The sequence below is a fragment of the Hibiscus syriacus genome, unplaced genomic scaffold (genome assembly GCF_006381635.1).
Source record: "Hibiscus syriacus cultivar Baekdansim isolate YM2019G1 unplaced genomic scaffold, ASM638163v2 tig00110895_pilon, whole genome shotgun sequence".
NCBI classification, from domain to species: Eukaryota; Viridiplantae; Streptophyta; class Magnoliopsida; order Malvales; family Malvaceae; genus Hibiscus; species Hibiscus syriacus.
This window is the reverse complement of record NW_024062903.1, coordinates 2221050-2228704: the sequence shown is the minus strand read 5'-3', so window position 1 is coordinate 2228704 and position 7655 is coordinate 2221050. Positions and strand designations below refer to the sequence as shown.

At 31.8% G+C, this 7655-nt stretch overlaps 1 pseudogene; it reads left to right on the top strand.

The window, feature by feature from the left end:
• The first annotated feature begins 1037 nt into the window (after positions 1-1037).
• On the top strand, positions 1038-2925 carry LOC120146017 (annotated as a pseudogene).
• The last annotated feature ends 4730 nt before the right edge of the window (positions 2926-7655 follow it).

Sequence of the window (7655 nt, the reverse complement as noted above, 5' to 3'; positions counted from 1 at the left end):
CGAGTAATATTTTGATATTCGATTTAATATATTGAATATGCTTAGAAAAATCTTTTTCAAAATTAAAATTCTTTTAATTTAATTTGTTATATCGAAACATCAAAATGTTTTCAACAAATCCATACCAAGAGAAAAGCTATTTCAATCTTATTTTTCCTTTTCTCTTGTACATAAAGTGTTTTAGTGAACTTAATTGTGTAAATACCTGACTTGTGAGATTTTCTTGTTTACAATCTTCTTATCCTTTTGTAAAATGAGTTTGACTCTAGTTTAGCCATTGAAAACTAGGAAGTTGTAAAAGGTTACTCTTGAGCCTAGAAAAAAAAAACAAATTAGCGAGTTTGTTAGAAATCCTTAGTGTAGATCTAAGGTAGTGGATGTAGACTTCATTTGAGGAAGTTGAACCACTCTAAATACTAGTGCAAATTTTTCTATCCTTTCTCTCCATACTCCCAAAATTTTATTTGGCCAATTCACAATCTTTTGGTAGTTTTCGGTTGATCGTTTCGATCCCAACGAAATTTATATTTAATAGATCATAAGAGAGTTAATTAATTTTTTTGGTCCAACCACCACTAAAGATATTTTGGTTTGATTTTGGGATTGATAGAAGTTTTCGTTCTTTTGAGAAAGGATAAAAATAAATTAAACAAAAATTAAAGATTAAATTAATATTTTGTATAAAGTTCAAGGATTAAATTAAAAATTATTCTTTTTGACTAATTAATTGTGTCATCAAAGTAATTAAAGTAATCGGATTAACAATTCGTTAACTAAATTATAACAAACGATAATATATGTTATGAAAATTTAAATTTTTTATTAATTTAAAATAATTATAAAATAATATCTACTAATTTTTTTTTAATTATTTAACAATAAAAACTTAAAATTTTCTAAAAGAAACAATTCCTTAATTATTGTTGGTCCATATATTTTTCTTGGTGGTAAGCTTATAATCAAACAAGCACTATAAATAGATATAAAGATTTTGCGGTTCAGCAAAACCAAGTACTTGTAAAACGAAAACCAAAATGGATTTGATGAAAGGAGACGAGATTGATCTCGATGAGTTGCTTCAGTCACAGGCTTATATTTGGAACTATACATTCAGATTCATGAGCTCAATGTCACTCAAGTGTGCCGTTGAACTACAAATACCCGACATCATCCACAACCATGGCGGCGGCCAACCCATCACCATTTCAGACCTCGCCCCCGCCCTCCGCATCCACTGCTCGAAACTCCATTATCTCCACCGGCTCATGCGCATCCTAGTTCATTCCGGGTTCTTTTCCGAATCCGAAACCGACGACAGACAAAAAGCTTATGCCCTCACTCCCGTTTCTCGTCTTCTCCGAAAGGACAATCCGATGAGTTCAAGGCCCTTCATACTCGCAATGCTTGACCCGGTTTTTATGAAACCGTGGGAATATCTAAGTGGTTGGCACCAAAACGACGACCACCCTTCGGCATTCATCGCGGCTCACTGGGAGACGTTGTGGGATTATGCAGGACGCGAGCCGAGACTGAACCATTTCTTTAATGATGCGATGGCCAGTGATGGTCTTGTGGCGGCGAGGGCGGTGCTTGGTAAGTGAAAAGGAGTTTTCGAGGGGATGAAGTCGGTGGTTGACGTTGGTGGTGGGACGGGAACCATAGCAAAGGTGCTTGCTAAGACTTTTCCAGAAATGGAGTTCACAGTCTTTGATCTTCCCCATGTTGTGAATGGCTTGCAAGGAAGTGAAAATTTGAAGTATCTTGGAGGAAACATGCTTGAACAAGTTCCCCATGGAGATGTAATCATGCTCAAGGTTAGTAGTGTAGGATTTGCACGACTTCAATCCTTTTTTTTTTTTTTTTTTGCATGCCAAAAAGTTCCCGTAATAGTTTATTGAATTTTAAGATGTTTTGACCCACCATTTTATTTTAAAGTAAAAAAATCTTTATTATATGAGGAAATAATTATTTGGTCTTTATTCGAATATTTTGACCCAATATTTTATTTTAGTAAAAGAAAAACCTCTCTCTTGTTGACAATTTGTTAATTAATTGTTTATATTTACGAAGGAACTTGTCGTCCCAAAATGAAATACTAAAAGTCAAAATACTCTTAAAAAAATAAAAAATAAAAGACTATTTAGTTAAATGTTAGAGATATTTTTTGTTATTGTGTTTTCTCCTTTAAACCCTAACTTAGACAATTGATCTCGACCTGAAAATTAAAATTTAATAAATTATGCATTTAATACTTAAACTATTAGTTTTGGTCCGTTTTAGTACCCAAACTTTTAATTTTTTTAAAATCATACCTAACGTTTAATTTTCATTTCATTTTAGTACCCACCGTTAAAAACTTAATGCGTTTAGTACATAAACTCTCAGTTTTGGTTCATTTTAGTACCTAAACTTTCAATTTTTCAAAATTTAACGTTAAATTTTGAATGAGTACTAAAATGAAACAAAAACTAAAGTTTTTAATGCCGGAATACTAAAATGAAACAAAAACTAAACTTTAGGTATGGTTTAAAAAATTAAAACTTTATGTACTAAAACGGGCCAAAACTGATTGTATAAGTACTAAACGTGTAATTTACCCATTAAAATTTAACCTCTTGCATCTGTTGATTATGTAAATAATTGCATGATTGGAGTGACCAAGATTGTGTAAAAATACTAGAGAGATGTAAAGAGGCAATTGGGAAGAAAGAAAAGGGAGGCAAAGTGATAATTATAGAAATGATAATGAGAAATGAAGATTTGGAGGAAACAAAACTGTTCTTTGACATGCAGATGATGGTTTGTGTTGATGGTAAAGAACGAGACGAACAACAATGGAAGAAGCTCTTTTGTGATGCAAGGTTTACCCACTATAACATATATCATATTTTAGGTATAAGGTCCCTTATTGAGTTATTTCCTTAATAAGTTGTGGTGCAAAAGTGTTTTCTTTGTCATCCTTTGTTGTAATGATTCTCTTATGTTGTTACGGTGGTAGTCTCTTGTGTTGTTTTTCACATTCATTTTCAACCAGTTTTCTACTACTCAAATCTGTATTTGCTAAACTTTGAATGAACGTACTTAACAATGTGTTTGGATTATGTTCTTTTAGTATGGTTAAAGGTTACGATCAATATCGATGAATTTATCTTATTATCGTTCACTTTCAATTAAGTTGTTAACCACATTGACATACATTGACATACATGAAAAATCTTTCTTTTTCTCATGTAAAGGCATATCTTTGATTTGGATTATGATTTTTTAGTATGGTTAAAGGTTACGATTAAGGTTTTAAATAGCAAGATGCAACCGTAATAATGGCTGTTATTTAGCGATAGCGTTAACGTCCGAAATCGATATTCGTGAAAAGTATTACGGGTAGCAGAGTCACAAAGATAGTGGTTTATTGCGGTTGCAATTTATTTTTTAACGGTAAATAACACTAATAACGGGACGCTATTCCCATTATTCAATCGTTACTGGAAAAAAATAGAACTTAAAAAAGTTGAAATTCTCATCCAAAAATTTAAGAAATATATTCCCTGCTGTCTACATTCTTGCAAAAGCAAAAAAAAAAAAACAGCAAAAGTTAATTGAAAAGAATGAAGAAAAAAAATCTACAAAACTAGTACAAAATAAAAAAATCCAAAGTTCCACACTCAATTTAAATGGTGTTGATGAATTGAATTGGTGTCACATCAATCAAATTGCAAACAACCATTATAAAAAAAAGTTCTTAAAACTCAAAAAAAAAAATAGAGAGCAATCGAGCATATCAATAAGAGTCACCATTCATCAAGGCAAAGATCAAACCGGGAAGAGGACAAATTGAGAAGGGGACAAGCTAGGAAAGTTGAGCAGGAACGAACGAGCTTCGGGCCTTCGGCTTCCATTTGACAAGGTAAAACAATCAAGAAAAGCAAATGGTTTTTTTTATTAAGTGTATAGAAAAAAAATCCCTAGATCTAAGTTTAGAAGAATTAAAAAGAAAAAATATCCCTAGATCAAGACAAGCCAGGGAGGAGAAACTCGATGGAATTATTTTAAAAAAAATGGAAGGTTAAGTGAAAGTTGGGAGAATTACAGAGCTTTTGTCAATTTTGAAGTAAAAAAAACAAAAATAATGTTTGGGCTGATGGAAATCTCCGGAAGGTTAAGGGAGAGTTGGGTGAATTAGAGAGCTTCTGGAAATTTTGAAGTAAAAAAAAAAATCATGTTTGGGCTGTCCGAGTCCCACTTACATTTCCTTTTTTTTTATAATTATTTTAAACAATTTCTAGAATATATTTTAAGGAATATGTTAATTTGTCACCCTCTCACCTTTAAGAATTTATAATTTAATCCTTATTTTAGAATATAAACTTTAGTTTTAATTTAATTTAATTTAACCTAAAATAACTCCTTAATATTATGATTATTATGTTTTAGGATAAATTGTGCGAAATTTAAAAAAAAAAACATGACTGTAATATCCGCAATGACCACGGTGATATCCGTTATATCCGCAACCGCGATAAACACAACGCAACCGAAAATACGACTACAAACACTATTTAAATCTCTGGCTACAACCACATTAAATATCGATGAATTTACGTCATTATCATTCACTTTCAATTAAGTTGTTAACAGCATGACATACATGGAAAATCTCTCTTTTTCTCATGCAAAGGCATATCATTGATTTGGATTATGATTTTTTTAGTATGGTTAAAGGTTACGATAACATTAAATATCGATGAATTTGTCTCATTATCATTCACTTTCAATTAAGTTGTTACCCGCATTGACATACATGAAAAATCTTTCTTTTACTCATGTAAAGGTATATCTTTGATTTGAATTATGATTTTTTAGTATGATTAAAGGTTACGATCACATTAAATATCGATGAATTTATCTCATTATCATTCACCTTCAATTAAGTTGTTAACCGTATTGATATACATGGAAAATCTTTCTTTTTTCTCATGTAAAGTTATATCTTTCATCTTTCCATCTACCCATAAGACAAAGGCCTGCATTTCCTACTATCGAATGTATTCTTGCTGTTGCATTAGAACAAAAGCATTTTTTAGTCAATTAAACCAGATCATGTACTGTATAGGTCCAACAGGAGGAGGCCCTTCCAACTCAATTTTCTTTGTTTATAAGCCAAAATTTGAACACCTGACATTGCCTAAAAATTCTAATATCGCATTCCACTAGACAACCGGTTGTTTAACTACTAATCAGCATGATGTAAAAACATGAGAAAATTAGATCTGTTTAAAGGCCATAACTAGAGTTTAAACAGAGGCTATTGTCAGTGGAAATATGAGATACTTCGGTACAATGTGGTTTTTGTCTCTGTTCAAAATTTTCCCGAGGGTTTGGTCCAAGTTTCAAGCTTTGGACGTGTCAAGAGAGTAATATCACATTAGGAGAGATTGAATCTAAGTTAAGGATACACTAGATCTTGATTCAGCAAATATACCCCTCATAGAACAAAACTTGTAGGCTTCACTTGCAAACGCAGGTGTTACCTAACCACTGCTAGAGTTGTGGGAATAACTCCATTTCAAATGGAACAAGAGAGGCTAAACTTTTTAATAATCATCATATATTTTCAATAACCAAATTCTTTACAACCATTGACTATCAATTCACAAAAGGCAAAAACAACATTCTTGAACATCAATCCCTCTATTTACATTAACCTATTATTAATGAAACTTTATTTTGCTATGACAACTGAGATCCCTATATCGTCCTCCAAAGCATTTAGGAATTGAGATGTCTTTTTTTTTATCATGTTACACTGCCAGAATAGGTTTACAGAGCTCTGGGGCTGCTATCATCTGCAGAAGGTCCACACAGATTGCGGAAGAATGTTGTGTCAAAACATTTTGTTTCTCAAATCAAGTCGTGCAGAAAAGTCATTTTATCTCTTTCAAATATAAGGGAAGATTCTGATCCATGCAGGTTCGAAATGATAGCGTGAACTACAGCCATTTTGACAAATGTAACATTATAATATTCTTTTCCTCCGCTAACAACTAAGCACACCTTTAGATAACTCACAGTAAGAGGAGGGCTGTACCTATGTTATCTGAACTCGAGGTTGAGGGTTTAGTGGTTATGTTTCTGACATAAGCATACTAAATTGTTTTCCATATCTTTCAAATACCATATCCGTATTCATGTCTGAAAATGCGTCGGGCACTTTAAAAAAGAAACGACAAGCAAAGGTAACACAGTGCAAAGGAAAACAATCCTAACCATTATGCAAGTTTCTTTTAACTAACAAACATTAAGAATTTGCATAAGAAAAATGTAAAATAAACATTGGCTAAACCTCTTTCATTCATGAATTAAAGATTGGCTATGGTCTTTTTTGTGTACTTGAAAATAAAGAATCCTCTTTTAATGCATCCCAAACAGTTACCGAATGACCAAAATCGGAAATCCAAAAAATGGGTAGCGTGCAATGCATAGCAAGAAACCCCCAACGCCATACAAAAAATTTCTCACAATTTCCAGAATTTGAGTTCACACTACCTAAAATTCAATCGATCATATCAACTTCATCTTAATTAACATCTTCTAAGAAAACTACGTGCTTTATTAACTAAATAATACATAAATCTAATTCGAAAGAATTAAGCCCAATTTATTGGAGAAAGAATTAGCTGAGATAAGTCAGATGCAAAATAAGGAAATTACCTATTGAGAAGTCGAATTATGAGCACTGATGCTGTTATAATATCTGGAAAACCGACGAGGCGGCGGCTTAGATTTAGCCCTTTTTTTCTTCAAACCGAAAATTTCTTGAACCAGTGGCACGTGTACCAGAACTAACTTCCATGCCAACAACCACCCTATAATTTTGTGAATAAATTCCAAGAATAGTAAAACGATAATCATCAGCAAACGAAATCCTTAAATTACGAATAAAAAAAGAGCGAATCGAGAGAGAGAAATTACAGAGTATGATGAAGGAGAGGACGAACAGGATAGCGAGAATCGGACGGAATAGAAGAAAATTTAGATAATTCCAATGAGAAAGAAAACTTGATGAAGACGAAGACTCCATTGACGACAACGAAGGTAGCAGAAGCGTGAACCACTGAAGAAGGAGAAAAAGCTTTTCATCCTTATTCCGACTCTGGGCTGGACTTCAAATTCTTGGGCTGTTCTTTCTTTCATTGAGAGAAAGTGAAGGATAAACCAATTATTTGGTTTCAATATTCCAAACGACTTTTACTATTTCAAAGTTTAACTTCAATTTTATACTTTACAATTAGATTTTTTTAGTATTTTTATTTAAAAAATTATATTTTTATCAGTAATGATTGACTTAATTGTTTTAAAAAAATATTATATAATTTTTAGTTTTTACATTTCTATTTTTTTATCAAATAGTCTATTAAAAAGTTCTAAATATATATAATTAAAATTTTATATCATTTAATTAATCATTAAAAATCCGTTGGTTTCAAGATGTTATTTAGAAATTTTACATCTTGAATCCCCTTTTAGCATTTTTCATATCATGCATTAAATATTTTTAAAAAACCAATTTTTGCAAATAAAAATCAATCCTGAGAGGCTGAATCAAATCTGAAGATAGTCTCTTTCACATAGAAATTCATGTATGATTATAATGGACT